The sequence below is a fragment of the Hibiscus syriacus genome, unplaced genomic scaffold (genome assembly GCF_006381635.1).
Source record: "Hibiscus syriacus cultivar Baekdansim isolate YM2019G1 unplaced genomic scaffold, ASM638163v2 tig00110160_pilon, whole genome shotgun sequence".
In the NCBI taxonomy this organism is placed as follows: Eukaryota; Viridiplantae; Streptophyta; class Magnoliopsida; order Malvales; family Malvaceae; genus Hibiscus; species Hibiscus syriacus.
In genome coordinates, this window is record NW_024062608.1 from 2,685,631 (window position 1) to 2,696,348 (window position 10,718).

Genomic DNA, 10,718 nt, shown 5'->3' on the forward strand with positions numbered 1-10,718 from the left:
CACTAAAGTAAGATCTTTTGCGGCGTTTTATACAAACGCCTCTAAAGTTAGGTTTTTTGCGGCGTTTGTTCAAAAAACGCCGCTAAAATTGCAACCCAATTTGCTGTAGTGTTTGTGTTTTAATTTCTTATTGCAGGAACTTTTTTGAGGTTTTTTTTCTTTTGATTTAGTTTGAGGTTGTTCTATGCAATTACCGCAGCAGCGTGACGAGTTGACAAGGATCAATTCGTTTTTTCCTCGAACAAACGGGTTCCATTTCTCACTTACTATCGACGAGATCCAACTAAAGAGTGGCAAGACTTTCACGTCCATGAACATGGATGAATTCCTTGCCAACTTGTGGGAATGTGGAGGAAAATCAAGCCCCACCACAAGTTGACCAAAACGAACCTTGCAATGACAAAGGCAAAAATGACCAACCAACATTAGCTAGCACGATACGGTGGAATGATACGGTGCTGGATGTCTTCAAACATGAAGGAATGAGCAAGTTAAATGATAATGTGGGACCACTGGTTGTTATCGATTGCAACGTGTCCCCAGAGGAAGCCTTTGACTCTTCTATCTTATTTGATTTCTAAAATGAACGAGTAACTTTACCAACCCTGCTTATGACATCCTCGTGTTTGTGAACTACAGTTTTTTACTCACTGTTTTATGTATATATTGCTTGAGTTTCTACATTTGCTCAATTTTTTGTTTAAGTTTTCGTAACAACTATTATCTCTGAGTTCGTGGCTGCTCAATTGTCCATTATTCTCTTTTACATGTTTATAAAGAAAGAACACACGTGGATTATTTTTTATTATTTAATTATGAACTCAGTTTTGTTAATGAGCTAACGAGGGTTAATGACCGATACCGTAGACACTCAATTTCTCCCGGGATTTATGTTGCATTTTCTTATTATTATAGAAATATATATTTTTATAGTTTTTCATATATATATATATTGTTTTTAAAAATATATATATTATATTTTTAAAAAATATATATAGTTTTGGAAAATATTTACAGTTTTTCAATAATATATATTATTATATATTTTTCAATACATATATAGTTTTGAAATATATATTATATTTTAAAATATATATGTTTTATTGAAAATATATATTATATGTTTTGAATAATATGTTATTATTATTTTTTATTTTTTTATTTTTCTTTTTATTTTAATTTTCAGGTCCAAGTCTGAAAATCATTGTCCAAGTTCACAATTCAATTTGAGCTCCAAGTCATAAAATGTCCAGGGATCCAAGAAGAGTCCAAAAATGAAGAGAAAAACCCAATTGAGCATGCAGGCCTGACCTAGCCCACATACACATTAGGGTTTCAAATTTAAGCATTGGCGTCGCATGAGGAACACAATCGGATCAAGCTGTCTATCAACGGTCAAGATTGGAGGCGAGGGCTAGGGTTTTACAACCCTAAATCATATCATTAACGCAACCGACTGAAATCCGTTGGATCAAGCTCCTTTGATCCAACGACCGATGATTCATCAAGAATATCGAAAGTCACCGAACAGTCGTTTAATGGCACGTGAGAACCACGTGCCGATGAGAACAATTCCATGCATCGGTCAGATTCGAAAAATTCCATGCTAACCCACAAGGAAATCCTATAATCAAATATGGCAACAAAGATAGAATCAAATCAGCAAATAAGTCAAAATGTGAGAATCAAAACGAGAAGAGAAATTAATCAAATCTCGTCGATTTAGGGACGATAATATCGTCGGGCAAGAGGGAAAAGTGCCCCCACCATGCTATAAAAACCTGCGAAGTAGACAAAGAGGGGGATCAGTTTTCAAAAACCCCAAAAAATCAAAAAGAGGTGGAAGGCAAAAAATTAGCTTGGAAGTCATTCGTTGATGTGGAAAAAAAAAACAGTGTAAAGGAACGCTGATGTACGACGTCTATAAAGGTAAAAAAACGTAGAGTTTTCGTTGTAGATCTATGCCGATCAGAGTCCCTTTTCGATAATTGGTGGCCAAATTTGATATCAGGGTGAAGTATACTTTCAAAATGGGTAGTTTTAGGATTTTAGGCCACCATCACGGTGATGGTGGCCAGAACAACGAGCAAGACGACACGGAAGCGGTGGAGGTCTCGTTGGAAGGTGGCCAAGTCTTGGGTCTGCACGATAGAGTTTGAGAGAAGGGAAGAGTTGTGTTTTGGTGAGAAAGGCACAAATGAAAGGGAATCTGGGTTTTAGGGGATTTATATATGAGGGACCCCTATGTAATTTCAAGTTTCTTAAATTATTTCCTCACCCCTGGTATTTTGAAGTGTAGTTTAATTCAGTCACTACTCGTGATTTCACCCTTAAATTTCCTTTTCGTTTTAATTTAATCATTTTTTATTTTATTTATTATTTTATAAATTGGTACCCTGATTCATTTTTATTATTTTGTAGCCTTTATTTACTTTCTTTTATTTATTTATTTACTTTATTATTTGTTTTTATTATTTGTTTTACTACTAATTTTTTCTTTAACATTAATTTTATTTTTTAGGGACCTAATTAAAGCTCATTAAAGGTAAATAAATTTGGGATCGAATTTAAATTTTTATTTAAACTTATAATTTTCGCAATGAAGACAATATGATAATCATATGGTACTAAAAGGGTAATTCGGGGGTGCTTCCCCTTCCCCGATTGTAATCAACTCCCAACCTGACAATTCTCTGGTAAGATATAGATCTGGTAAATGGGAAAAATAGGGTGTTCGATCTACCTCATTCAAAATGATATGTCGCGACTCCTTCACGATTCCAAGTCAAAGCGTGCACCTGGTACCACCCGAAGGACCGTTGCGACAGCTTGGCGACTTCACTGGAGACTTTGCTGTCTTTTTTAACGAAATTTGTAAGTTTAAATTTTTAATTTATTTTAGATCTATTTTTATTTATCTTTGATTAATTTTCAAATAAATAGTTGTACTGACGTGTGCTTCCATTGTTTTTAGATTTTCAAAAAATTCATTTCAAGCTCTATACTCGAGCTCTAAACCTTTACATGTAGGGGTAAAAGCGACGATTTTATAGGAATTTATTTCTCGTATGGGCCTAGCAATTAGCCTCTGGGGTTCATATACTCTATGTCTTCGTATGAATTTATTATTCGCATGAACATAGAGGAATGTACCCCCTCAACTTTAACTCGATCCACAGAAGCCCGTGATGAGTTTATGATTGAGGGTCTGGCAGGCCTAAGGGTGCACCAATAACGAGAACTCGGGTCCCTACTTTAGAACGCAAACTATGTTGTTGTGGAAGATTAGAGCCTACCCCTAAACCTCATGCAAACCCTATGATGATGTTGTTTTATTTCATGCCTTTTTATTTTTCAAAAGCATACGAACTAGAAATATATATGGTTAGGATTATATTTCCAACGAAGAGCATGGAAGATTAGAAACCATATCCGGGTAGGAACAAAAGCATGTTCGGGTAGATATCATGAGGGATAGGAACTGTTATGATTTTTGTTGTGATTATTAATTCATCGTACTAATTTATTTTCTTCCGTTTTATTGTCATCTGCATTATTTCATAAGAGGTGTTGATCCCTAAAGTGTTCTTCAAACTCTGAATAGCTTTCATTAATGGACAAATGAGTTATGATGCAAGAGGTCAAAAGCACGGGAGCACGACTGTAATATAAGAAAGAGACGAAGTGCAAGGTTACCACTTTAGATTATTACACTTCGAATTGGCATAATGACATCCAGGGAACATGTGGGGTAATCAAAAGTGCGAGGAGAAGTACAAGTTCAATCAATGGTTGACTACACATGAATATGAGAGGTTCTAACCCGAACATTAATGCAGTTCTAAAATATGTATTACAAGACATGATCAAGATCAAATGCATGACTTTTCTGCACTACAATCCGAACAGGTCATATCTATTTCAAACTCGACAAATATTGTGGGAGTAGAACGAGTTATCCAAAAGATGACAAGAGTAAAGAAACCCTTTCAGATGCAAAGAAAAGGAAAACATCAAACATTGAGTCCTGAAAAAAGAATAACGAATAAATTGAGCAAGATTCAAATAGTTTCCTACTATAAGGGCATCAAAGATGTTTTCAATGGGAACAAAACTAACAAAAGAGATGCAGTTACCCGGGAGCTCCTGGGCACAGGTTCACGAAACAATTCACCATTGAAATATTTGATGAGAAACGCTAAGTAAATGGAACAAGGCATTCAACCCATGATAGGTGGAGTATGAAGACACGTCAGTCTACTAGAAGTTGTATAGAGTTCAAAGAATTTAGCAAGGGTACCCTTAAATGTTTTTGGCCTCGTAATAACACTTTTGTCCCAATGAAAGTTATTCATTATGGTAGGCACCTTTTGGGATCAACACCTCGTCTTTTGCATCTTGCATATTTGCATTTTAATTTATTAATCACATTAATTATTTTACATGCATTTATCATAAAGATATTATGATTAATGCTTAGGAGATCTCATGGATCCAATTAACGGGATTTGTAACATCCTAAAAGTCGGGACAATGACCAAAATAGAATTTTTGAAAATTTAGTGACCAATCTCAGAAAAGATTGAAATTTTAGGGACTTAAATGAAAATTTTTGATGATGGATTTAATAACAAAGTTTGAAAGTAATAAGGGTATTATGGTCATTTTTCAATGAAGATTTTTATTTCCCTTTTTTAAGGGTAATAAGCATGTGGGAAAGGAGATAATTTCTCCAGAGTCTTCTTCAGTTTCTTTTTCCTCTCAACATGAGCTCTTCATGGCTAAGGTGAGTTTGATTTTCAGTTGGGTTTCTTGTAATTAAAAGAATGGCTTTAATTGATGGAGCATTCGGAAAGATTATGAGAACTTAAAAGGAGATAGAAAACTAAAGATAAGGAAGTTATGAAAGATTTAATATAAGGGGTGATCAAGTGAAAATTTGAATAAGGGGGTTTAAATGAATTTGGAGGTTGAATTTGACTTGTCATCTATGAGAATAAGAAGTTATAAGAGTTAGAATTAAGTTTGGATAACATGGAAAATGTGGTAAGATTCTTAGTTTTAAGAATTTGGATGAACTAGGGGAGATTATAAGGTGTTGGAATGCTAGAAATTAGTTACGGTGGTTATAGATGAGTTTGATAGCATAATAAGGGTTTTATACATGAAAATTTGGGTGAAGTATTGATGAATTTCGGGTGAAAATAGCCTATTCTGGGCAGGTGCATCGGTACACTATGAATAGGTACCGATGCACTCAGACCAAATTTTGAAGAACATCTTTAAGGTGCATCGATACATTCAGAGGTGCACCGATACCTGTGTATCGATGCACACATGCATGAATCGATACATGGAATATTTCGAACCTAATTTGGGTACCGATGCACCCTTAGTGCATCGATACCCCCTAAAGGAAAAATTGAATATTGGTCCATTAAATTCGTTTAAGTTATTAGTATCAAATTACAAGGTGTAGATATCTGATAATTACCTTAAAATGTATATTTATGTAGATTTTGAGCCTAAAGAAATTCCGGAACATTTGACAAGTAAGATCGATCAAGGAAAAGATAAGAGATCGGTATTGACTAGTGAGGCCAGATGAGTGCATACTATTAGAATATACGTATTGTGTATGGAAATTAGACTTGCGACAAGTCTGTTTCCAATATGTTGAATATATGATTATATGAGTAGAAACATGATAATGTTTGGTATTATGGGAATATGCTTTGTTCGTATTACATGTTATAAGGTATGAATTTATTTGATATGTTTTATATGGAAACGATGTATGTGATTATAGGAAAATGTTATATGAGCTATATGAACATGTGATATAAGTTATAGGGTCACGAACTATGGAGCCATATGAAAAGATTATATTACATAGGAGAATATGATGAAAGTAAATTCATGAGAAATGATATAAACTAGATAAACATGTGGAAAAGTTATATGAATAATAGAAACATGAGTTGGACAAGTACATAGTGGTATGATTAATTATGAGAATTAGTATAAGAGAGTTATATGATTTAATATGAAATTAAAGAAACTAAATAAGATTGAGTTATAGAATGAAATGAGAATAGTATATCAATTAGGAAACTTGAATATAAAGTGATGATACGAACATATAAGATAAGTTATATGCAAGAGATCTATAGAGCTATATGAGAATACATGTTTATATGATTCATGTTAAGTGTCCATGATATATATGTGAATACATTATAATATGATATAAGTTAAGTTATGTGATACTAAACTATAAATTATATGATATGACATTATGAATAAATGAGTAAGGATAAAAGAGATAGTGTGTTATGTGGTATATGTGATTTATGGAAACATGTGTGAACAAGAAATGGCAGTGACATACATGTCATATAAACACATGAGAAGTGTTATAAGCTAAGTGACATATGCTTATGAAATCATATGAAAAATGACATGTACATGTGAATATGTGAAATGATATAAATAATCATGCCCGTGTTATGTGTCATGAGGGCTAGAGGTATAGTTGGCATACCAAGAGACGAGGGTTATCTATGTCATTCGGGACATATAGACAGGTTACCTATGTTCTTCGGAACATATGGATAATGGCCCTTCGCGACATACATAGGTCCTTCGGGACATACATAGGTCATTCGGGACAATTTCACATGTCACTCAGTGGATCTTTATATGAGCTGTGGTGACAGCATATGTGTGCACAACCTCAAAGTACTCCTATATCTTTAGTTCTCATATGTATACATGGGCTAATACAGAGATAACAACAAACACCTTATATATGTGATGTATATGATTAGGTGATAAGAGATGAATTATAGAAACCTTATGATGATATGTTTGATTCTTTGTGAATTGCTCTAAGTGATATATGATGTACACATTTAGTGAATAAAGTTCAAATGCTATAAAGGATTGACAATAGTGCTAAGTGTGAAGATAATGATATATATGTGTATGTGTGTATTTGTTATATGAAATATTATATGTTGTGTATAATATAAGCATATTAAGTGTTCATGAATTGTTATGAGTTAGAGTTTCCATTATATGTTTATATGCCTCACTAAGTCATCGACTTAGCGTGTGAATGTTTCACACGTAGGTTTGGGAGCGAGAAGAGAAATTAAGAGGAGCAAGATAGGTTAGCATCTCCCTTAAGAAATTTAGATTAGAAAAGTAATGGTTAATAGGTATTTTGTTCTTTTGAATATAGTTGGCATGTACTAATAGAATAGAATTGAATACGCTCTGATATGTTTTATAAAATCAATTATTTTTAATTAATGTAAAGAATCATTTTCTTGAATTATGAATTCAAATATATTTTGTCATTTGTAAAGAAAAATGTTTGAAAAGTCAATGTGACACCTCGGACTCGTATTCGGGTCGGAAACGAGTTGGGGGTGTTACAATAATAGCGTGCATTAATAAAATAGAAAGGCTTCAAGAATATCTAGCCAGAATGCAATGATAAATTAGCGATTAATTGAAGAGGTTTCAAGACGATTCGGTGGAGAAAATCTCCAAACTAATGAGTACAAAGGTTGTATAGGTCAAAAGGAATAACTCAATAAATGGGGAAAAAGATCTAGGATTAAGTCAGAATCCCAACTTGATAGTTAATGAGGTTCCACTAATTGCTCAAGAATTCATTGAAGAACAAATCATCTTGGGATATAACTCATCATCAGCCCTAGAAGAATGTAGTGGGAATAATGGGAGACATTTATATCACTCAAAAAGGCATGAAAGAAGTCAAGACGCCAGCCAAGAGGTCTAAGAGAAAGAAGAAGAAAACACAAATTATCCAAGTCACAGGCTCATATTTTGACTTATTGCCCCATCTTATTTGGAATCGCCTTCTAACACTAATCCCGCCAAGGCCCAATAGTTACCCACGACCAGATTGGCATGGTATCAAAATTCCTGTAGAAGTTATTACGTTGATTTCATTCACACTACAGAGAGTTACAAAATCATAAGGCAAATAGTTCAAAATCTTATTGCAAAGGGATTTATATGCTTCGAGGAAACCTATGTTCCCCAAAAGCTCAACATTGGTCGAGAAACCCAAGCATGTAGAAAATGAAGAGGATCAGACTCTCACAAACTAGTCCCTTGAAGTCGATCGGGATTTATCATTGCAAAATTAGTCCTCAAAGCCTCACTCGCCACAAGATAATGTGTTGTTAGATTCACATAAGGTCGCTGATTACAACATGGAAAAGTTGGATCTAAGGATCCCCGATTTGATCTTGTTCATATCTTATGCCAGGAAGTATATTCTAAGTTGCTCGAAGCACAACTGATCGTGCCAAAACATATCAAACCACCATCTTCCCGAATCCAAAGTGGTAAGATGAAAATTCTCATTGTGAATATCATGTTGGATTTCAAGGACACTCCGTTCAAGAATGTGTCAACTTTAAGCATCGAGTTCAGAACCTCTTAGATCATGGAGATATAAAGTTTGAGGCCAAAGATCAGCCCTTCATGACTCATGTGTTGAAGATCTATCGCGTGGAAGGTAACACATTAAAAAGCATGGGAGAAATCAAAACAGAAGAAAAATGACTCATTGTTAGTATCCACCATGGAAGAGGTATTGGGCCAACACAACTCTCAGATATATGTGACTATCACATTGGGCATCCAGTAACACAACTAGAAAATGCATATCACTCGGAGGAAATTGAGAAGCTTGTTGCTAATAAAGTGATAACTCAGGAATCAATCGAGAAATGGGGTGCAAATCAAATGGGGAATCCTTGTGAAGAAACAAGAAAATATCACAGAGCATAATATGTCTTGTTTGAATTTGTCTTTCATATATGTCTGAACATTTTTTTACCATTAAAAAATGAAATTTCTTTGAGCTATGAAGCATTTTCTTAAATTCAGGGAATATTAAATATAATGAAATGTACATTTGAATCGAGATTATAGCCTTTTTACCATATGACAAGACAAAATTCCTATGACATAAGATCCATACCTTGAAAAAAAACATGTAACAAAAACTCTTCCCACACATTGAAGCCATCTAATACTCATGTAAATAGGCAAGCAAACATAATAGGGAATCTTTGAGGCATGACGATGGAAGGTCGATTAGTATGAATATTTGTTGAGGACATTCTGTTACGATATACAATCTTCACAAATGGAATGATGGAAAATAGACGAATTTGGCTTAGATCATTTGCTTGGAAATTGAGCTCTAACAATGAAATTTCCTGACTTTTACTGACACTCAGACTATAATAGATTCTTCTTTATAATCTTAGAAAATCTTAAAATCAAAGACTCAAGGAATAATGTGGTACTAATGAAAATTAATTTTAACATTATTGGGGGCACTCCGCTGAAATTAGTAAGTTGTTAATCTTCGGAGGTAATGTCTGAAGAAGCTATAAAGGTAATGTCCGAGCTTTATGAAGTAAGTTTCATTCGAGATGTCAAGTCAAAGACTTTTTGACACTCGAATCCTTTAATTAAGGGTATTCTAATAAAATAAAGGGTCATGTCAATAGCATTAACTTTATGGATATGGTTACATTCATATCATGACACTAGTCTCTATATGTCGAGATAAATCTCCCAACAAAATCAAAAGCGAGGACACTGAATTTAACAAATTATAATTTAAGGAAAGGCAGTAAGGCCTGAATAAATGTGAATTAAGAATGAGTTATGATGATAGTTGGACTAAGGAAGTCAGGAAACATCTGTTATAATCGACTACACAAAAGCACGCATATATTTTGTTTTTAGATCGATATTTATGCACTATCTCTGGTTAAGGAGTCTATGAAACTTTAACAAATGGAAGATTCCTGAGAATTGAAACAGAAATGTTGTAATACCTCAAAAATCGGACTAGTGACTGAAATGAAAGTTTTTAAAATTTAGTGACCAATTTAAAAAAATTAAATAGTAAATATGAAAGGAGTGAAGGGTATTATGGTCTTTTCAGCTTAAAGGATATTTTGTTTCCTTTATTAAGAATAAACACGTTGGTTTTGGGAGAGATTTCCAGAAGCCTTTTCCTCTTGCTTTCTTCTTTTTCCCGTAAGCTTCAGCTCAAAGGTGAGTTTTTTAATAGATGTTTAATTCCTGGATTTTTTAGTTGGGTTTTATTCTTTGGGTGTTATATTAGCTTGAGGGAAGCTTATATAAGCTTAAAACACCAAGAAGAGAGAATTAGAAAGGAAATTGTAACAAGGGTGTAGAAATAAATTGTTTGTATGAAGAGGCTTTTGAAATTCTATTACTGAATTTGACTTGTCATTAGAAGGATTAAGGAGTTTAAAGCATTATAAATGAATTTAGAAAACATGAAAAGTTTAGTAAAATTCTTAAATTCAAGAGTTATGGGAGTTATGAAAGATGATGAGGTATTATAGTGATATATAATGGTTTAAGTATGTATAGCTGAGATTAAAAGCATGAAGAGAGCCAAATAAGGTGAGTTTGGGTTAAGGTGTTGGAATTTTTGGGTATAAGGAATGGATTCTGGGTTGGTAGTATCGGTAATGGTTGAGTAAGTACCGATACTACAAGGCAATTTGTGGGAAAATCATGTGTAGGGTATCGATACTGCATGAACAATATCGATACCATAAGGAAAAAGAGTGTTAGATATTCATGAAGTATCAGTACTGAAGTGATAGTATCGATACTGG